Source organism: Phyllostomus hastatus, unplaced genomic scaffold, assembly GCF_019186645.2.
Source record: "Phyllostomus hastatus isolate PE091 unplaced genomic scaffold, TTU_PhHast_1.1 phas_contig_40, whole genome shotgun sequence".
NCBI lineage: Eukaryota > Metazoa > Chordata > Mammalia > Chiroptera > Phyllostomidae > Phyllostomus > Phyllostomus hastatus.
The window spans coordinates 28,296,369-28,319,829 of NW_025333872.1; the positions used below are offsets into that span (position 1 = coordinate 28,296,369).

General features: G+C 36.0%; 1 protein-coding gene and 1 pseudogene across 27 annotated transcripts in view; one reads left to right on the forward strand and one right to left on the reverse strand.

The window, feature by feature from the left end:
- The window catches only part of RIMS1 (regulating synaptic membrane exocytosis 1), a 421,648-nt gene that overhangs the window by 88,012 nt on the left and 310,175 nt on the right, over positions 1-23,461 (forward strand). The window lies entirely within an intron of this gene.
- LOC123822096 lies at positions 13,557-13,885 on the reverse strand (annotated as a pseudogene).

Genomic DNA, 23,461 nt, shown 5'->3' on the forward strand with positions numbered 1-23,461 from the left:
GCTGATAAACATTGAGAAATAGAGAATATGGAGAATCAGGGAGGAGAATGAAAGCCTCCTTTGTTTGTCCCTTTGATTGTCCTAACTCCGCCTCTTCTTGCAATGTCAGAGAGCTATTTCCACCATCTGGTATACTTGGAAGCTTTAAAAGTGTTAAAACAGTTGGGTTGGTCCTTTCCAGCGTCACTTAATGTGAACACAAGGGATAGTTTGGGGCCATAATTATGAAAAAAGTTCAGGCTTGGAAAAAGTGTGACTTTGGGATATATACATTCATAGATATAGATGGAGATAGAGATAGAGATAGATATAGAAATAGGTTTTTTGTGTGTATGAATGAAAATGAAATTTAGATGTTTTGCAATTATGATTAGAGGGTATTTAATTTCTCACTTTTAACAAAAGAGGAATCTTGTTTACCACTGTACTGTCCACAGCAGTCAACACAGTATTTTTCTGTGTACATAAGGGCACTCAAGTATGTTGTTTGGTCCCAAATAAGACAGAAATGAGCTCCATGACTTCTTTCACAACACACCCCACCAAACGCATGCACAGTCATGTACACACTTTCTTCTTCACCTTTTCTTTTCTATTCATGCCACTTCTGTTCTCCCAGTTATCCAGATTTTCAACTCCCCCTTCCTTGTGCTCCCTCCATGTAATGTCATTGTGTCCTGTCAGCTCTAAATCTGAATCCTCTCACATCTGTTCCTTCTTTCCATTCTCATTGCCATGCTCTTATCTTAGACCCTTTCCCTTTTCCTTGGAGTTGGAAACTTAATTGACCCTTTTGTCTCCTATCCATTCACCAGTGTAATCAGTCCCATTCAGCTTTGGTTGGAGCAGCTGCCTTCTCAGGGGCCTCCAGGCTTAATAACCCATGAATAAATTACTGTTCAGTGTCTGGCTGCCTAATCTCCCACAATGCCTTCTCACAGTCACATTTTTTACAAAATTGCATTATTCCTTACTCACCGAAGATGTTCTCCATTCCTTTTTCCATCTTGAGGCTCCCTATTCCTCCATATTCCCACCCTCACCCTCCTTTACACAAATACTTAAAACCCACCAATGCAGACTTAAAGTTTATCAGCATACAGTAGGGTGCTGAGAGGTGGCCCACACAAGTTCCTGAAAGCCCACTGTTAAATTTTCAAATATTTTATAAGCTATTTAAAATTAAAATATATAAACTTACTTTAGGTACATTTTATTAAAACAAATGTAGTAAATTCTCAAAACTGACCATTTCTTAATTATTTTGTTATACATGACTATTTATGCTTTTGAGTTATTCATAACCACTGAATACAAAGTAGAAATACTGTATGATGGAAATATTATGGTATCACTTATTTTACCATTTCTACATTAAAGTAACATCACATTTGTTATTGGAAATCTTCCTTAATGAGAGTATTTACACCATGGAAATTGGCAAATTCTATAAATTGGCATTTTTATTTGTCTTGTAGAAACTATAGTGCATTTATCAGTACAGTGCTGCAAACACATTCTGTTGCTTCTCTCATTCTGGCCATGGTAAATGCTCTCTCCTCTGCCTGGAATATCCCTTACGTTGTTTCACACACATGTATGGCACACACAACACACACATTATACACTGAATAAACTTTTAATCACTTTAACTGATGTCACTCCTTCCCCAAGACTTCCTAGGCCTCCCAGAAAGAGTAATTTTTTTCTGCTTTGTAGTAGTTCTGTGGTGTAAATGTCTTTATTGTAGCATATGTTATCATTTATTAAATTTAGTGTTGCTAGATTTAGCAAATAAAAATTTGAATTTCATATAAATTATATTTTTAATGTTTCCCATGCAACAATATTTGCAGCACACTGTTACTACAAAGGCACTTGTTATTCATCCATCCAGATTTAACTAGGTGTCCTATATCAGTTAACCCTAATTACTTCAGTTTTTTATTTAATGTTAAATATTCCTAAAGAGGTACCAGATTTTTATTCAATGGTATCCATAATATCGAACACAGAGATTGTATCATAGTAAGAAAGTTTTGTTTTCTTTATAATCAAATAATATCTGAACTGCTATCTCATCTCATTCCTTATCTAACATGTATTCCTACATGTTTCTGTTGGATGAAATCAGAAAACACTTTTGTGGAATTTGAAATGACATAATAAGACTTTTGTTTTATAACCATAAGTTTAGATGCTAAGTAGGACATGGTTTAGAAAGTGGAGATGTTGGAATTAAGGAAGCAAGGTAGGAAGCAAAGGCCCTAGGCCAGAGAAATGATGACAGTGTGTGAACCAAGGAGCTGACAGCACCTTGCAATAGGGAGGAGAACAGGGCTAGAAACAAAAATGGAGGGAGGACAGCTAGATGTGATCATTGCATATAGATGTTAAATGAGAAGAAAGTAGAAATGACTCTGAAGTTTTTGCTTGAATAGTGGAGTTGATGGTGGTTCTTTTCCCTGAGAGAGAAATATAGGATGTATAGCAGATTGGGAGAAGATTGAGAAATTTAGTTTGTGACATGCTAAGTTTGAAATGCTATGACCAGTTATGGTATGAAAATAATTTTAGCCACCAGTACAGAATGGGCACTGACAGTTAAAATGGGGTATCAACCCCATTTCAACCCCCCAATGGGTCATGGCCCATGGACAAGGGCCATGAACCATTATACAGTGTGCCTGCTAGGTAAAACTGTTTTCAACTCAGTCAAGGTATCCAATAGGGAATCATAAATACAGGTCTGCAACTCAGAAGGGAATTTGGATCTGGGGGATTTGGAGTCCCTGGCTTGAAAGTGATATTGATGCTCTGGGAATAGATGAGATTACCTACAAAATATTTGAAGAAGAGGGCAAAAGATGGATCTATAGGCTATATTAATATTTACAGGATGGGCAGAAGAAGTAAAGATAGTAAAAAGGAAAAAGATGGAGTGGTTAGATTTGGTGTATGGCAGAGGTGATAGATCATTTTGCTTCCACTTCAAACTCTACCTTTTCTCTGATGGGCTAATTTTTATGTTAGAACTGAAGTCATATAAATCAAGGGGCCTATGGGCAATACTGAGCACCACAGAGATTTGTAGGCTTAGCCTTTTGTGCTATGGTAAGTCCACCCTCTGTTGGACCTTTTGGTTGATGAGGGATACAGAATGTCATTATCACTCCAGGAGTATCTGCTAAGGACTGAAAACCAGGGTGTTCAGACAGAGAGGGATGTGTGCTTATTAGTCAGGGGCTCAAAGTTGATTGCCCCAGCGGCCTCTCTGGCTTCAGTCTGTGACAAGAGGAGAAAGGGCTGGGAATAGGAAGTTGCCTGTGGTGTCTCATTGATTGTGTCCTTAGAGGGCTTTTGCTGTTATATTTCTCAAACTTGATGAAAGGAGCAATTTTGAGTTGATGAGACAGCATTTGCATTTGAACAGTGGGCTGTTCTAGTTCTGTTACTCAAGGAGTTCCTGAGTGAACTGAGACACCAGAGTCCATATGGTCTGGAATAGAACACCATGCTCAAGCTCAAATATGTGTGGGTCAGCAGACCACTGGGATTTTTCCTTCCAGTTCTGAAAGGCTGCTTAATCATTTGTCTTGTTATTGCAAATGTTACAATAATAATTATAAATGTTTTTTTGCTTCCTAGAGCAGCAAATCTAAATTCTTCCACTTGACATCAAGATCTAAACTAGCCTACCTTTGGTAACCCTCCAAATTATTCCACCAGCTTTGCTGGGTCTGAGTCCCTTATTGTAATATGGGCACATCATGTTGTTTCCTGCTTTCATGTCTTTATCTTATTTCTATCCTCAAAATTTAATCAAATTTTTTATAAAACTTTAAAAATCTGTGTATACCCATTAACCTAGTTATCCCATTTATGGGAATATTTCTGACAGAAACATGGTGGCAACTTAAAGCAATATGTGTAAAAGGATATTTACTGTGGCAAATTGGGATATTCAGCAATAGGAAATGAGTAAATTATGGTATTGCCCTGCTGTGGAATCCTTTTAATCATTTGAAGCTATTAAAAATAATCAAATGTCTTCACCTGTTCAATGAATGAAACTTGATAAATAAACTTAACACTGTGACTGGCACACAACAAACTTGCAATAAAGATTAGCCATTACTACTACTACTATTATTATATTATTATTATATTTGTTATTAGAAAGCATATAAATACACTTTGAATGAGTAAAGTATGTTCAGTGTTACCATCTACATATGGGGTCCAGTTGTTAATACAATATGTTAATATGTGCCTAAACAGAACTGATTCAAATTATTATGATTATTAAACAACTTGTAAAGCATAGGTATAAGTCTTGTAAAAGGGATCCTTGCTCTGATCAGCTGATTTGCCAGTGGGTCAGTATGAGCCCGATACCTAAGGGTGTAAATAAACAATGGAAAAAATACTGAAGATTACACTTGTAATTGTCTATTCCAGTCCAGAATTGTTCATTCTCTAAGTGGGACTGGAGTGAAGGACAAAAAGACTATTCTGCTTGAACATCACTCTCATTCAAATTATTATAACAAGCATGTGTCACTTTTGTAATTATAATGACTGAAATTAAAAATAATGCTTCTCTAGAACAGTAACTAGTACATAACAGGTGCTTGATATTTGGTAACTGTTATTGTCATCATTATAACTGCCTCAAGTTCAATAAACTCTAGAAACCTTCCCTCTACCATATAACCTCTACCATATCCTTGGGACCAAGGAAACCCTGATACGTGCAGCTTATTTACAACACATTTAAATACATGTAAAAGGCTTCATTCACTATGGGCTTGCCTCCATGAAAATTCTGGTTTGTTCCAAAAGTACAGTGTTTTTAAAGATAGGCACATTTTATACTTAACTTACTTGATCACATAGTAGCTGAAATTTATTACAAACAAAACAAATCAAATACAGTAATTACAATCAGTTTATTCCAAATGAATAATAATATGAGCCACAGATTCTTAATTACATTTGATGGTGATCATTGATTGATTGTTTCATTCAACAGATACATGTTGAGCATCTGCCGAGTACCAGTCACCTGTGCAAGGTGCCAGGAATGCCCCAGTGAAGAGACAGACAAGGCTCCGGCTGTCATGTTTTTGTTTCTAGCAGGGGCGACACTCAAATAAACCTGTGTTCATACATATGTGTGTGTATGTGTAGACAAATTGATAAAATCATTAGAGAATGTGATGAGAGCAAGGAATTTAATGAATAGGGTGCTATGATAGAAAATAACAGATAGGCCTACTTTAAATACAGAGATAAGAGATGGCCTCTATGAGAGACCTAGAAGCTGATGATTGGGAAGGAGCAGTCTATGAAAAGCTGAGGCCTGGGGGTCCCCAGTAGGAGGGGCAGCCAGCTCCCAAGTGGGAAGGAGCATGTTCTGTGGTCCAGGGTGACCAGAGCACTCCAAGTAGAGTTATGGGGGCCCAAGGTGAGGTTGGAAAAGCAAACCTAGGCCAAGTCTTGCAGGGAACAATAAGGACTGGGCTTATTTCAAGGTGATATTCTAAGATAATAGCATGTATTAGTATTAGGCCATACTCTTAAAAGGCTTCATGAAACATACTTTAACAGTTAAGATAATACAGAACACTATTATATATAAGAATACTTTAAAATGTATTTCTGTATAAAATATTACATGTTAATCACAAATAATATTTAAAGAGCTAAAATGAATACAGAAAAAAAAATAACAATAGGTCTCTTCCAGGGTCAAAATTACCAGCCTCAACTAAATTCTGTTTCTTTTATCTAGGGCACATTTTCAAAGCCATGCTGAAAGGAAAGGAATCTAGTAACTGCTTTATTTTTATAACTGACTTCCTTTAAATTGCAGACTTTATTTTTGAGATTGCCTCAAGACTATGTGAGTCACTTGTCTTTTTACATTAAAAAAACTTTAAATTTATAACAGAATTTTCTGTCAATTTACCCAGAACATCTTAATGTGTTTTAAAAATTGTCTAATGTTGCTCCATTTACTTTCCCATTTATTTGACCATGTCTTTTTTTGAGTAGTACATCCTAAAACCCAGATCCTCTGCACTTTTTTTTAGGTCATACAAGTGACCGCATCTGTAATGAATATCCCCAAAGCTGAGTGTCATTTATTCAGCATTCGTTCACTCATCAGAGAGAAGCCCATGCTGTGTACCAGGAACCAGGCTAAATACTGTACAGGAAACAGAGATGGCATCAGACCTGATCCCCATCTTCAAGGATGTTCAGTTTAGTAGCAGAGTTTCAGTCTCATACTCAAGTGAGAAGTAGAGCCTTTAATGTTTATATACAAAAAAAGCATAAATGAAGGGTTGACCCAAAAGTCTGTTTAGTTATTTCTATAAAATAAAAGACATATTTTTCATCTTCACCAATAACTTTATTGATTTGGATACTTTGAATACATCTGCTATCTTCCACGTGATGGAATGTTGACTGTTCTCATTTAATATCACTATGTGATTGCTATCAACTTTAACTGGTCCACCTGGCTGTGGAACATGGTCCAGCGAGAAATCTACAGCACAAAATTTTGCAAACCACTTTTGACACATTTAATTAGTTACAGCACCTTCTCCATACATTGCACAAATCTTTGTTGTGTTTCACTTGCGTTTTTACCTTTCTTTAAATGATAAAGCGTAATATGCCCAAAATGTTGCATATTTTCTTCCATCTTCGATATTAAAATGGCTACACAAAAGTTCACCAATTTTGATTAGTTTCTTAAATGCATACTGATATGACAGCTGTCACAATACAGTCTAACAAAATTGTTTCAAATGAAGTTAAAGACAAGTAAGCACTACTAGAGCCATCCTACGGAAAAACCAAATGAACTTTTTGGCCAACCCAACTGTAGGAGTTTAGGGAAGTCATAGATCATGGGGAATAAATTGTAATGGGAATTTACAGAATGAAGAAATTACTTCTAGCCACCAAAACACACACACAGACATGTTAACCTGGTCATTATCTTCTACTCCTAAAGTTAGGAGTAGACATTAAATGAGAGGCTTAAAGAATTATTCAAACCAGCCTTCTTGCTTGAGACATGACATGGAGGTTCAGAGAGGTCAAATTAGAACACCTGCCCAGTGTTAGCCAGGGAGATTGTGCTGGGATCTGGTGGTTTCCCTCACTGGCAGAGCTGCATGCTTTTCATGCTTGAGGGGCTGTAAGTGTTGGTTTGCAACAGGAATGTCATGTGTAAAGAACCAAGGCTGATACAGAGAATGTGCTTTAGTCCCTTTTTGTTTTTAAATAATTATAGTTCATTTTCAGTGGACTGCTCATTGGAATTTGAATGAGCAAGTACACTTTAATCGGATTCTTATTTAAATACACAGAAGACAGTTAAGGAAAAATTAGATTTAATGAAATTAGTTAAGATGTTGATTGGTCACATGTAAAGCTGCTTCTTGATGTTCAGGTGGTCACAGCACCAGAATGCTTTGTGAAGAGAGGTTTTGAGTCTTCATTCCCAACATTTTAAAGAAGAGAAAAGAAGACTATTTTACTTACAGGTCTCAGATACTAACTTGGCACAAGGTCTCTCAGGGCCTCTTTGTTCTGTGACTTAATTTACATTTTGTCCTTGTTTTCAATGCTAAGAGGAGAGGGAAAGCTCCAGGTGGAATCTGTACCCTTGTCTATTTGTTCTGAAGCCCAGAGTTCATGACATGCAGAACAGAAACATAGACAGGAGCGTTGCTATTTTGGTGTGATTGGCATCTTGACTTCTGGTTGAATATTTTTCAAATGGGAAGGCTTCCTGTGTAGAAATCAATCACTGTGTAAAAGGTCGCTGTTTCTTCTTCCTACTTTTGATAAAAATAGGACAAAACAACCACAAATTAGTCAGCTGGCCACGTTCACTTGGAGCTTCTAAAGAGTTAAAACTTTGAATAAGTTGTACATTGAACCTATATCAATATTCTTTTCTAGGTTTATAATTATTTTCAAATTATAAAGTTTATACAGTTTGGTACATAGGACATTTTCTATCTACATTTGCATATAATGGTGGGGTGGAGGGTATTTCCTTACCTTTTTTAAACTTTGAATTTCTTATGAAAATTATGCCTTAGATATGCATGTTATATATTAAGTTAAATGATCACAAACTAACTTTTGTTTACATTGTCATTGATTATGTGTACACAGTTCAAGAAATTTTTATAGTCCACATTCCCATTATGATTTTAGAAAGTGCTTTATTTTCTAAAAATGGTTCTCCAAGTGACTATAATTTAAGGGCATTAAATCCTAAGTCAGGTGGAGAATGATTAGTGATGGTTACAGTCTGTTTCATCACTACAGCTTCAGGAAGATTGCAACTAGAATTTTCCCAACTACTTTTGTTTATTTTTACCCCCCTTGTCATTTCTAATATAGAGGATTTACGTGTGGAATTTAGTGTTATTACTTTAAACTTGATCTTCAAAAAGAAATCCAAATCACTTGGGGTTTGGGAAAACATTTTATTAGAGAAAAAGTGAAAATGTTTCCGGGAATACATGTTGTAGAAACTATCTTTGCTTCCTTACTCTGTGATTTGTTGACATGCCAAGTAAATCAGCAGTTGAGTGATGGCTAACTACTGGATGATAAACATGCTGATAGTAAGTACCTGCCCTCGAGAAGCATACGATGTAAGATACAGCATGGTTTTGATATAAAACATTCTAATGGCCTTTAGATAAGTCATTTAATAAAGCCATGGGGATATTTGGCTATGGTCTAAATACAGATCTTTAAATACTTATCAAGGATGGGCTTAGTAGATACCCTTACTCACTCACTGAGTCTCCATTCCTAAGCTTTATCCAAATGTATTTTTTTGGACTAAGCTGCTACCTACGCTCTTCTCTACCATGATAACCACCCACAGGACCTTGTCATTAGCACCAACTATTCTTTGAATGATGGAAAATAAAATGACTGGGAAACAACACTCCAAGTTTTGCCAGTGAACTGAATGGAAATTATATTTCAAATATATTATAATTTTTTCCTTAAATTTTGTTGCTTTGCATACTTCTGTCTCCAAAGCTTAACCATGATACTTTGTCCCCAGAGAAAGAGGAAGGTGGGTATACTGCTGCTACAAAAATTTCATTGTTCTGCTTTTCATGTTTTCAAAGCTGACTCTTTTATTATTGTCTTCAATGAAGTAATCCTTTTCAAATATAGGCTTTGTTAGAAAAAATATATTTTCTGAATTATGTCACATTCATTACTATATCAAGAACTAGGTTAAGATCATAGGATTCTCTTCGCTGAATAGAATGAATACTCATTCCATCATGAGGGCTAAGCCATGGTTCCCCGCTCCTCTGGGAAGAAAGGACACGTGACACAGAGGAAGTCCACTGAGCTCTTCCCTCTGTGTTATTGTTTATAAAGAGAGAAAGAGGATAAGGCAGAACTCTGAAAGACTGAGCTTTACCCAAAAGTCACTGTTGGAAATTAAGAGCAAATTTAAAGTTAGTTCCTTAACCATTTTTGCCTCAGACTACATTTTCTCTGTACTGGTAAGGACAAAAGTATTCATTTATAAGCTAACTCCCCTTGTGGTGATGCGGTATGGACTTAGCAGACGGCTATGTCTTGGCTTTTCAGTTTTCCATTACGTGATTTTGGGGGTGTGTAGATGTGTACCAGAGCATCCCTTCTATATTAATTAGCTAGCACTGCCGTAATAAAATACCATTGTCTGAGTGGCTCAAACAACAGAAATGTATGTATGTGTGTTTGTATTTATTTATTTATTCATTTATTTCCATTATAATTGTTATACAACATTGATACAATTGATAAGTGATACAATTATGGAGATAATTGAAACAATTGATAAGTTTCAATAATGATCTAACACGTGTATACACTGCGAAATGATCACCATACTATGTCTAGTCACAATCACCATAAAAAATTACAATTTTTTTCTTGTGATGAGCATTTTTAAAATCTCCTCTCCCAGCAACCTGCAAATACACACTACAATACCATTGACTGTCGTTACCATGTTGTACACCACGTCCCTAGGACCTATTCGTTTTACAACTGGAAGTAACAGCAGTTTCATTTCTCACAGTTCTGGAGGCTAGAAATTCTAAATTAGGGCTTCCAGCATGATCAATTTCTTGTAAAGGCTCTTTTCCTGGCTTGTAAATGGCCACCTTCTGCTGCATCCTCAGGAGCTCTTCCCTTGGTGCACATGAATGGAGAAGGAGAACTAATTCTCTGGTGTCTCTTCTTGTAAGGACACCAATCCTGTTGGTTCAGGCCCCCACTCTCATGACCTCATTTAACTGTATGTACTATCTTAGAGGCCTTATGTCCCAATATAGCCATACTGTATTTGGGGATAAGGAGTTCAACATATGAATTTAGAGGGGACACAAACATTCATTCCATAACACCTTCAAACCTAAAATATTGTTTTCATATACTATGACGTGGTGTTAATCTCACTTATACGAAGTGGGCTATAAATGGCATTCATGTCTACCTCCAAAACTGTATGAAAAATGTTTAAAACCTTGTCTTCTGACTAATGCTAAGCACTTATGTTTTATAACTTTAGGTTCTATACTTACATTATTGTGTTTTTAAAATTTACAACTAGCATAATCAAACAGACTGGCATAAGAAAACAATATAGCAGGGGTATTCAGGGATAGCTCAAGATATCCATCAGGACCTCCTTCAGAATCTGTGCTTTCTTCTGTTTTCTTAGTGTGTTTTCTCTGCTGCTGTGTATAAAGATGACAGAAAAGGACAAACTCATCTATTAGCTTGCATTACCTCCTAGCCATGGAGCTACTGATTGTCTGACTGATGTCTAGCTAGCATCCATACACACAGGGACTGTGAAGGTATATAACAGGGGCCCAGGCTGGCCCAAATCCCTGAAGGGACAGGGATGGAGTAAAATTGTGCAAACTGATTTTGAAAGCCCACCATGCTGTCAAAGGGGGCAGGTCTCAGGAAACAAAACAAAACAAAACAAAACAGGAGTGTTGCTGCAGAGCTATTTCTAACTGCCTAATAAAACTGTACTGGGTTTAATTAATTATACAAAGTTCAAATTAATAATGAAATTAATTCATAGATATAACAATTGATAGGCAGTAACAAATCAGGTAGTAACTGGTATATCATCATTAATAAAGTTAAAGTTTGCATATGGAATGACAGACCAATTTACATCAATGCGATTTTATTGGAATTTTAGAAATGTTTTGCTAAATCACATTTTCCTTAGAGGAATACCAAAATTTGTGTGAAACACTTCTCAATGATTGCTGTGTGCAGAAAGTATAATACTGAGGTAAATTAATTACTTTTGGAAGGAGGCATAGTTCACTTACATATAATTTTAGAAAAGTGATAAAATAAACTTTTTCATATTAATGAAGAGTTCCATTACCTGCCACTAAAATGATTAAACCTTGACATACATTTTCAATTTTAGCTTCATTTTAGAATAATAGAAAATAGAAGTAAGAATAATATATTTACAAGTCAGGAGGTGCTTATGTGCAGCAAGGTTCCTTTGCAGAGATATTCAAAATTTCTGGTGATAAAGAGCAAGCCAACTGAAATGCAAAAAGAATGCAAAAGCCATAAAATAAAGTAGCCATTTAAAATATTTAATGAAGTGTGAACAAAGCTCTGGTGCTTTCTATGGTAGTGCCTGTCATTAATTTCTTCTCTAAAGCCTGAGCAATTAGGCTGGAATGTTAAAATCATTGCAAAACTTCAATAGCCCTTTGGGGAATGAGGTATTTTGAAGAAGGTGTTATTGCATAAGAAACACAAACATAAAAATAATTTTATCTCATCACAAACATCAGGGTGTGCTTTCTTTGTGAGCTGGGTGAAAAGGGAAGAGGGAAATTTTAAAATTATAGGCAACAGAACCCTTGCAAATATGCAGAAGAGAAACTAGCTAATGGGGCTACTATTTTAGAAACGGGTTTTTTTTAATGCTAATTGAAAATTAGTAAGTGTTCAAAATGAGTAAAGCATATCTGAGTTGCTTTTTTTAAACCTATTTTTTTGTGGTTAGTGCTGTACCAATCTTCTCCAGAAAACAAGTAAAATAGTTACCCTTCTTGTAAATTTTTAATGGTGGAATAAGTTTTAAATGTATAGGAGTTGCAAGAAGATGCCTCCTGTTTATGTTCAGAATTATGGGTGAAAAATCTGATATCTACAGTGTGCAGTGATTGCTGAAAAAATTTAAAGAGGCTGCTCCTAGGTAAAGCATCAACTCCAAGTTAATGCTTTGAATGTTCTACTCTCTTCTTTAGAGACATTTACCTACATTGTTTGACATTTTAATATTTCTGTTTCTGAAATTTAGAATATTCATTGTGGTCCAGGCTTGAGCGGTCCAGCCATTTCTTTACCACTCCGCTAGGTAGAGGCTGTACCTTTCCTGTTTAATTTTGTGTTCAGGTCATTTTATCAGCAGCCCTTTCCTGGTGCCTTCTTCTAGGACAACAGTCTCCCTTACTCTTCCTGTCTGTGCTGCCATTATGCTTTATGGCTCGCATCATTGCCTGCACTCAATTGTTTATCTGTTTCTGATTGGTTTATGGCTGTCTCCTCATTAGAATGTAAACTCTTGGAGAGCAGGGAACATGAATCTCTTCACTGCTGTCTTCTGCATACCTAGAATAATGCCTGGTAAATGGGCATTGCTTAATGCATTTTTTGCTGAAAGGAAGGCTAAATAAATAAACTCATATTTCCTCATTGGTTTTTAGTCTCACATTTATCAAATATCTCTCCTTATATTGACTGCTTTTTATTTTATACTTATTTATTTATTTATTACAGATGTAACTATTTATTTTTAGAGAGAGGGGAAGGGAGGAAGAAAGAGAGAGAAACATTGATGTGACAGAGAAACATCAATTGGTTGCGTCTCATATGCACTTGGACCAGGGAACAAACTTTTAACCTAGGTATGTGCCCTGACCTGGAATCTAACCAAATTTAACTAGCGACCTTTTGCTTTACGGGATGACATCCAACCAACTGAGCCACACAGGTCAGGGCTGCTGATTGTTTTTCAGAGTTTCTTTTAATTTTAGGTTGTTTTACTGCTTGTACCATATTGTTTTAAATACTATAACTTTAAAATATATATTCATACTTAAGAAAGCATATGTATGGTCCCTCATTTCTTTACTGTGCCAAATATATTCTAACTATTCTATATTTATTTTTTCAGGATGAGATTTAGAATAATTCTGTAAGATTCCAATGAGCCTCCTATTATATTAATGCTAAATTTGTAAATTAATTTACCTATTTAAATATTGAGTCTTCTAATTCCAGATCAAGGATAGCATTTCACTTAAATCTCATTTGTGCGTATTGTATTAGTTCTATAGTACTTTATACGCATTCATCATAATTCAAGTTAGGGTATTTTTGTATTTTTTGTTTCCTTCTTTTTCCTGACCAGGTTTATTACACAGAGGGGATGGGTCTCAGTCCTTCTTTGCTGCTGCCTTCCTCATGGCTGCAAGGACATTGCTCAGCTCCTCTCTCTTCCTCTTGGCACAGATGTGTGTCCCCACCCTCTTCTTGATGAATTTCAGGGCCTTCTTGGCTTTGCTCTTGTTCTTAGAGACCTTGAGCAGCTCCATGGTGTGTCGTTCACAGGGGGCAAAGCCACACACCTCTGAGATCATGTCCCACAGGAACTTGGTGTGCTTGCTGAGCTGCCCGTGGCAACAGCTGTGCCTCGGCTTGTTCACCTTCTTTGTCACTTTGTGGCCCTTGTTGAGGCCCAGGCCATGGGGTAGCAGAGAGCCATGGCTGCTGTTCCTCAGTGGCGGCTGCAGTGGAAGGGCTGACCTGTTTCCATTTTAATAGGACCCATTTACACTATTTCCCCTCACTGTAATGTAGGAATGCTTTTATTTATTTATTTATTTATTTATTTATTTATTTATTTATTTATTTATTTTACATATTATACCTGGTCACCTAATCAAAATCTGGTTTCAGTATTGTAATTTCATTTTAATTTGTTATGCTTTCAAGGTAACAATCATCCCAAGTATCAGTAACATGACTGCTTCTTTTCTAATTTTTAGATTTTTACTTTTTATTGAAATGCATTGGAAATGACTCTCAGAACAATACTAAATAATGGTGCTGATTTGTCCTTGTTTTGTTCCTGACTGGAATGGAAGTGCTACTGGTGTTACAGTATGCATGGCCCTGGCTATTAGTGGACATATAGATATACAGAGATTCAGACAAAAATATGGTTATGATATGTCTATCTTTTGTTCTTTAAAGTATGTGTTGTTAAGTTTTCCTATTAAAAGTTTGTTGGTTCTGTAAATTGGCAAGAATCCCAATTCCCTTGGATGGTTCCATGAGTGTAGAAGCATTTTGACAGCTTGAAACAATTGGAGTCTGGCATTTTAAGATAAGGAAATAGAGTTCTTTGATAAATTTTAAAATTTCTCCAGTGTTATTAATGTTTAAATACTGCACCTTGTGTAATGAATGTTAGTTAACACATTGCTGTTCACTAGCGTGGCATCAAGTGGGCAGGATACCTGTGTCTCCCACCAGCCTGACCACTGTTGTTCGTCAGTGGTGGGGCAAGATGTTTTCAGAAGGCATGCTCCCCATCTTTCATAGTTAGCCTGTACTTATGACCATCTCTCTCATATTGCTATTGTAACTTTTTCATAATTTCTCCCCCTTTATGTCATTTTACTGCTTTTAAGAAGGATAGTTGAATGTCAACTTTCAGCATTGTATTAGAATTTGGATTGAAATACTCTTTATCAGAGAGATGTTTCTCAAAATTTGAGATATTAAGTTGATGTTCCCTAATTTTAGCATCAGGATAAGCTTCTCTAATGTATTGTTTTTCATTCATTTCAGTGAGTTCCCAGGAACTGTGACATGCAATGGGAAGGGAGCAGTGTCAGCTTGCACTTGTGTCCTGTCTTTCTCTGATATCAATACATGATATGGCTTCTTGTAAGTCATGTGGCAAAAATACCCTGATGTATAACTAAAGCAAAAAAAAATACTTGGAAAGTAATTTGAAATAATAGTTTAAACTTCCTCCTATAAATAATTTATTTTTTATTGATTAAGTTTGAGATACAGAAAATTTTCAAGTTACAAAAATGTATTCAAGTATGTCTGGAATATATTAATAACACTATGTAAATATAGTTTGAAAAACTAATGGCTAAAAATTAATTATCTCTAAGCCTTGGTATAATGGTTCCTTCTACATTTTTTTTTCTTTTCAGTTTTTCATTATTACAGTTTTCTATTCTTCAGCCTGTGGCCACAATTAAAGTTCACCCATCTGGAAACAAGAAAACAAACTACCCTAACACATTCACCCTACTCATACTGGGGCTCTACCTTCTCCTTCCTGTTTACCAATGAACCTCTTCAGTGGAAGAGACTGCTTCTTCACCTCCCTTTGCTTAACTGATGCCCTGGCCACTACATTGAAACCTGCCCCTTGACCACAGATAAATTTCTAATTGCCTGATTCAGTTGTTTTGTTTTCATTGTCATATTGCTTACTCAGTTTTAGGCATTTGGCACTGTTGATAAGTCTTTCCTTTATAAAGTTCTCTCCTTCCATTACTTTTGCAGATGCTAATCTACTCAGGTCCTCTAAATAATCCTTTTTGCAAGATTTCCTTCCATCAACCGTCTTTTATCCATTTATTAAATGTTTTTCAGCTCCCTCTATGATGCACACATAAACAGACACATACACACTCACAGAGAGACAAATTATATTGTGCATTCTATCTATTGAATATTGCTGTCTGTATATTTCTGTCCTTTTATATTTAAAACACCCAAACAAAACACAAATACTCTGCTTTTAGTCAATTTATTTCCCAATGTCAATTAAAGTAATCAATTCCACTCTTTCTCGGAAGCCAGAAATCTTGGAGTCAGCCTAAAGCTAGAAACTTGATCTCCTTAGATTACCATACGAGACCCTTGATGGTCTGACCACATGCCACATTCTCAGACCCTACATCAGCCCAGTCTTACTCTGCATCCCTATAGTGCTCTTCAGTCTTGAACATCACACTTCTTTTCATGTCTATATTTGAGGGGGAATTCCCCAAAATGGAATTTATTTATAAAAAGTTGTGTATTTATTCTCACACATTTAAACTTTAGTCACCATCAAAGTACTCTCCATTTAATGCAATACACCTATCAAGACATTATTTCCACTGCTCAAAACAGTTTATGAACTCATCAATTTTGATGACTTTTAGTGATTCTGCTGTTTTTTGTTTCACGTCTCCTATATCAGCAAAACATTTCCCTTTGAGGCTTTTTTCATCCAGGGAAACAAAAAAAAGTCACTTGGAGATTGGGTGAATAGGGAGGGTGGGGCACAAGGATCATGATGTTTTGAGTCAAAAACTGCAGAACACTCAGCATGTTGTGGATAGAAGCACTTGTAAATCACCCATCATGAAATGGAAAAACATGTTGAAAGGGTCTTCAAAGAAAATTCACTGAAGCTGAGTGCAGCCTCTCACAACACCACTAACTGGTGCACTGATACAGATGGGTTTGTAGAACACTCACCTAGCAGGGCAAGCCTGTACTACAAGGGGCCTGTCCTCCAGAAGACACACCTGGGGTCTTTTTGGGGTCTTTCCATGTATTTTACTTCGCTCTTCTCCTGTTCTAAAATATCTTCTCTTGCTGTACAAAATAAACAATGAAATTTTGCTAAGTAAATAAAAGTCAACAAAGAAGGATAGAAAAAAAATGGCAATCATCTCATTCCATTTCCATTTAATGGACAAAACCCAATACCTTGATTAATCTAGTGCTCAATTTTATCATTTATTTAGATACAAGCTGTAGCATAAATAGTTTTCTAGGGCTACATTATAATGAATCTGTAGTATTTGAGGTTTCATGACAGTCAGTAACCAGGATCACCCCTCTGGTATTCTGAGTGGCAGAAGGATCTTATTCTGCACAAAGTCTGGTGTAGAAAATTTTTTTCGTAAATGAATGGAAAGGAGGACATGGAAGTCCTCAACAGAGGTTGAAACACTCATTTTATAATCTTCATATTCTTATCATATAAGCCAGTCAAATAATTTAAAAGTCATTTAAAGTTAAAACTAAAGACACAATAGGAGAGAAATTTGTTAAAGTTCCCCATTGTGTCCTGGTTGGTATGCTTCCATGGACTGAGTGCTGGCCTTTGAACCAAAAGGTTGCCTGTTCAATTCCCAATCAGGGCACATGCGCAGGTTGCAGGTTAAGTCCCCAGTTAGGGGCATGTGAGAGGCAACCGAAGATGTGTGTCTCACAAATCAATGTTTTTCTCCCTCTCTTTCTCCCTCTATTCCCCTCTTTCTTTAACAGTAAATAAATAAAATCTTTAAAGAAAAAAGAAGTTCCCCAGCAAGAACCCTGGGACTATATCTAACACTTCATTTTGACTCTTCTTGGTGCATCTTACGGCTACCTGCAATCTCAGTTATAACTCATAAAATTTCCCACAAATCTCAGTTGTTTAAAAACAGAGAAAAAATCAAGAAATTTCAATTATCAGGACTTCTTTTAATTGAAGTAAAATCAGTATATAGCATTTTGTAAGTTTCGGCTGTATAGCATTATAACCCATTATTTGTATGCACTGTAAAGTGATCAGCACCATTGGACTAGTTACTAGGATTTGACATCTTAAAAAGTTGTCTGAACTCTGTGCTAAAAACAGCTGCCACTGAGTCTCCAATAAGAGCAGGGAATAATGTTATTAGCCAAAAAATATTTTAAAATATATAGAATACAAAGGGTGATATAACACCACTGGCACAATTATAATCAGACTTAGCAACAGTACTCTCAAAATCTGGGAAGGAAATTTTTTAAAAGGTAGGTTGAAAAGAGCATCCTAAAGATAAAATGTTTAAAAATACCTCAGTGGGCACCGGTGAGAACAAAAGACCAAAGTTGCACAGGGAAGGAGTGTGCGGAAGCTCCTGCCGCACTCACATAATCACATCATCTCAGGCGGGGAAGCCCGAGTGACGGCCTGAGGAGGTGGCCCTGATAGAGCTGGACTGGACTGAGCGAAGGTACAAAGCTTGTGCTTTCAGAAACAAGGTCACTCACTAATAATGCCTCTGGACCCTGTGGAGCTGTGTGAACAGGTAACCAGGACAGAATCAGGCAGGGTGCAAAAAAATAGGGTTGGGCAGGATAACAGTGGTTAGCCGATGAAGAAGTTGAAAGTCAAGAGTACGAGAAAAAATAGAACTCCCCTAGACTGCTGTTTACCCTTTCATCCAATGGAAGAAAAAAGCGAAATCCAAATCGGAAATCCCACAAATAAGAACTCAGTGGAGTAATTGTCCTTGGTCATAGCAGAACCTATGTACTTGAAACTCCTAGCCTCCTCCTCTCCTGTTTCTTTATCTCCATTACAAACAGGGTCACAGATGTGATTTTTAGCCCCTAATGATACATCTGCTTTTAAGCTTTCTGCACAGCAGTTGGCTTACAAGGTGGGCAGATCATAAGAGAATTAGCACGACTCAGCAACTGAACTAGCAAGAGATGAAGGAGGGCTCAAAAATAGCTCCTGAGGTGATTATGGGGGTGATGGTATTGTGGGTTGGATGTGGAGAGAATGATCTATCAACTTCCCCATGTGTTCAGTAATCTCATTGTCAGATCTTACAGCCCTTTGTCTTAGTTCTCTGTAGGATGTCTGCAACATTCAACCCTTTACATAAACTTTTCCTTCTTGAAAAATGCCTCCTTTCTTATCTTCTATGACATCAGATTGTGAGTTCCTTAAGGTCAGGAGTCATAGCTGTTTTATTCTCCATAGCATTTTACAGAATGCCTGCCTGTTTGCCTGAGTAGATAAATAAAAGAATGAATGAAACCCATCAGACATCTTCCTATTTCTGTTTCCACTGACTCCTAATTTTGAGCTTGCTAAAATTATGAAATACACCACTTTGCTTGAGGGTATAAATGTATGTGTGTGCGTCATAAGAATTCATCTGGGCTCTCTACCTAAATAATCACTGCTATACTATATCCCAAATGTATGTCTCTAACAAAAGTGGTCAAATATTAATTAGATATTTCCACTTACTCTGTATAGCCTTATATTTTTAAATAACTGTCCACAATGTTTATTCTCCTTTTTCAATTAAATTTTAAGCAATTTGAAGAATAGGGCCACAGCTCTTCCCTCTTTTCTCTACCCTCAAAGAACTAATATTGAGCTGATTAGTGAGTTTTTGCTGATTATTAATCAATAGCTAGGAGACAGTTTATTGCTTCTAGCCTTTAAACAAATTATATGTTATTTGAGAAAATTTTTTTTCTCTTAAATTCAGGCAAGTAAGTAGATAGAACAGTCATTGGGTGCCGAGAAGACAGAGGGTAATACCCTTTATTAGTTGCCTCTGTTCCAAGTTTCTCTGGGATTCAGGGCCTGCTGTGCTGGAGCAAGGCTCTTTTAATCAACATTTACTTACTTATCCATCTGAAAACATTTATTGAATATCTACTCTGAGTTTCAGAGTGGGGATATAATAATGAACTAGGCAGATAAATTTGGTCTCTGCTGGCATAGTACATGTAGATGAGTGGAGGACAAAAAATGTTAAGAGAATAAGTCAATGAGAAATTTTTCAAAGTTCAGTTCTATGAAGGTAAAGAATACAGGACATATATATATAAGAAGACTAAGGTAGAATTGTCAAGTAGTACCTATTTGAGAATGTAATATTTACGTTGAGTCTTGAAGGATGAATAACTAGCCATTAAAAAATCAAAACAAACACACACAAAAAACAAAAAACAGAGTGACGTCTTGTGGAAAAAGATGCAATCCAGGAGCCCATTCCGAGGCATGTAGGAGAGCTCTGAGTATACTAAGACCTGGGAGGAAGCTTGTCTGTTTAATGTGTACTGGTCAAGAGGAATAGAGCTGCTAGTTCAGGTTGGAGAGAGATGTGCAGCAAGAGTAAAATAAAGCTCCTTGGCAGTTGGTAAAGAATCTGGATTCTGTTTGGAGTGTGATATGAAACCCTTTGAGACTTTTTAAGCTAGGAAGTCACATGGTCCACATTATCTGAGAAAAGATTGCTCTGTTAAATTTTAGCATTATGGGCTAAGACAGTAAATTATTAAAAGTGTTTAGGTTAAATTGTATGTTGTGAGCATATATTTTATACTGCATACCGGAGTTATTAAATTTAGGGTATTTTTGGCAAAGGCAGCCCTGGATTGGGAATCAAGATACCTGTGTATCAATTGTATCTCTTTCTATGCCTGCGTAGGTGATGCTGTACAAACCACTACTTTGGTTCTTAGTTTCTTAAACATTACTAAGGTAGATATTATCCCAATGGCTCTTAAAGTCTGTTAGCACTGTAGCCATATAAATCTGTTCATTTATTGGTGTAGCAATAACATATATATTGGGCCGAGTAGATTTATTTAGAGAATGTCTAGAAAATACTCCCAGTGTTACAGATTCCTATATGGAGACAGCTAGTGAATCTTTGAATACTGGCCTTTACCTGAGAAAAGCAGCAATGTAATTTAAAAATATTATCTCACACCAAGCACAGGATTTATAAGTACAGTATTTAGAATACTTTTACTTTAATTCTGATTATTCTAACCTAATTCTTTTTATTCACCAACTATCTGTTGTCTAATGTACATGTGAGCTGTGGTGGCTACATAGGTAGAATAAGGCAGAGTGTGTGGCTGTCACAAGTACCTAGAATAATAGGGAAGACAGACATGGGAACATGTGATGGCAATGTAATGGCATTGCTGTGTAAAAATATGAACTGAGTATCATAAGAATTCAGAAGAGAAGGAAGCAATTTGTCTAGGGAGAGAGCAATAACAGTTGTAGAACTAGGTTCAATATTTTTCTTTTTGCCTCAATTCCTCAATTTCAAATGTTATATGCAATAAAGCAGTCTTGGTGCTATTTTTTAAAATAGTAGCATTATTGAGATACAATTTATGTAGTATAAATTTAGCAAGGTAAAGTATAAATTTCAGTGTTTTTTATTATATTCACAGACTTGTGCCACTATCATTACCATGTGACTGCAGAATATTTTCATCTCCCTCCTCCCCCACCCCCCAAAAAAACCCCATACCTAGTAACAGTCACTTCCCTGTATTCCTCGACATCCAACCCCTGGAAACCAGTAATTTACTTTCTGTCTCTGAAGGTTTGTTGAATTTGAGCATTTAATGTAAATTGAATTATAAAATATATGGTCTTTTCTGACTAGCTTCTTTCTTTTAGCATAATTTTTCAAGGTTCTATCCAATGTTGAACCATGTAATGTATACTCTATTCCTTTTTATTGTTGGATAATGTTTAATTGTATAGATACACCATTTTTTGTTCAGTCATACATCTGTTGAGGGAAACTTACTTGTTTCCACTTTTTTAACTATTATGAATAATGTTGCTATGAACATTCACATACAAGTGTTTGTATGAACACATATTTTCAAATCTCATGGCTGTATATACAGTAGCACAATAGCTGGTGCATGTGGTAACTCTGTCAAACATTTTGCACACTGGAAAACTGTTCTCCAAAGCATGCCAACCTACTGTTATAATCCCACATTTGATGACTGAGGTTTCCGATTTCTCCACATCTTTGCCTTGTTATTGTCAATCTTTTTAATATTAGCTACCCCAGTGGGTATGAAGTATTATGTCACTGTGGTGTTGATGGGCAAGTCTCAATGAATAATGAAACTGAGCATATTTTCATGTGCTTATTGGTCATTGTGTATCTTCTTTGGAAAAATATCTAATCAAATTCTCTATTTTAAAATTGGGTTATTTCTCTTTTTATTGTTTAAACCTGTGGAGGTCATGGTCAAAAAAATTATAGCATAGGCTGTGTGTGTCCGAGAGATACATTCTTTACTAGTATGTGCTGAAATGCCAAAAATAAATGAAAAACACTGCAAAAGTGCATTTATAATATTTATATAATAAAATACATGATTTTAAAATTTATGTTCAGTTATAATCTAGAAATTATTAAAGAAATATAAAAAACATAAAAAATAAAACTTTTCAAATAATGGAAACATTGATATTGCTAAAAAACTACAACCAAAAAAGTCTTTCCATTAATTAATCAGAATCTTCAATAGTTTGCTTTGCAAAACATTTCTAACAGTCATTGCAAACAATATTGCTATACTCAACGTATCATTATTTTTCACACTTGCAAAAATATTTTGGTAAGCAACTCATTTTGGATGCATAGCACCTAACACGTCTTTTTCTTTTTCTGCATGTCAAGGGAACCATATCTATGTTTTTGGTAGAATTTCCTTCAGTTTGTGTTTGAAATTGATGAAGTTTCAGGTGTAAAGGCTTATGCACACCTGTAGAGGTTTCTGAACACTTTTTTATTCTGACACCAACTGCATTAAGAGGTTTCTAATAAATATTCTTTTCTTTATTTTTATATTGATGATCAGCATATGAATGGTCTGAGCATTTATTGCTGCAATATTCAAAATTGTGTAGAATATAATCATAGGTTTATCTTCTGGTATTCCAAGACCCATTATATGCACCTATCATTTGGTCCACAGTGTCATCTCCTGACTATGTTTAGTTGTAATATTCTATTATGTCAGGCTTTTGAAAATGTAAATTTCTGACATCATCAAAATACATACTTAAAACTAAAGCTACATTTTCCCCCCTTTTGGGTATATGAGATACAAGTGTGCAATCTGTGTCAAAAGCAAATAAGTTGAATTTTTCAGGCCTGTTTTTAGGGGACACAAAACCAGGGGATGTTTGAAGTTTATTCTCACAAACAGTACCTGCATATGAAAGTCGCTTCTTTTTCAAGTCAGAGGTGAGATTTATACAGGGTCTGGCAGAAGTAATGCCTGCTTGAGTGTGGTTGGTAGGGCAATGATATGGGTATAAAAATTTATAGTTTTAATTTGAACATTTCACCTGAAATATCATATGGTGTGCTTGAGTGTGATATTGTTATCACAGAATTACATGCTTATGATTTTGTAAAAAAGATTTTGTAATAAAAAAGAGCCATTATTTGTGCTGGACCCTGTATATCTGCTGTAATATTGAGTCCTGATGAGTAAATGGGCTCCACGAGTCTCCTGAGCACTTCTGCTGGTTCATCACTAATCAAGTATGGACCTTCAGGCTGCTCGCTGGCATGTGTTTCAAGATTTCCTGTGTAAAATACTTCTAAATTGATATAGCAAAAATTTTTATACCATATTTACAGTGCTTGGGTGGAATAATTGTCCAAACCCACATTTGCCTCTAAATCCA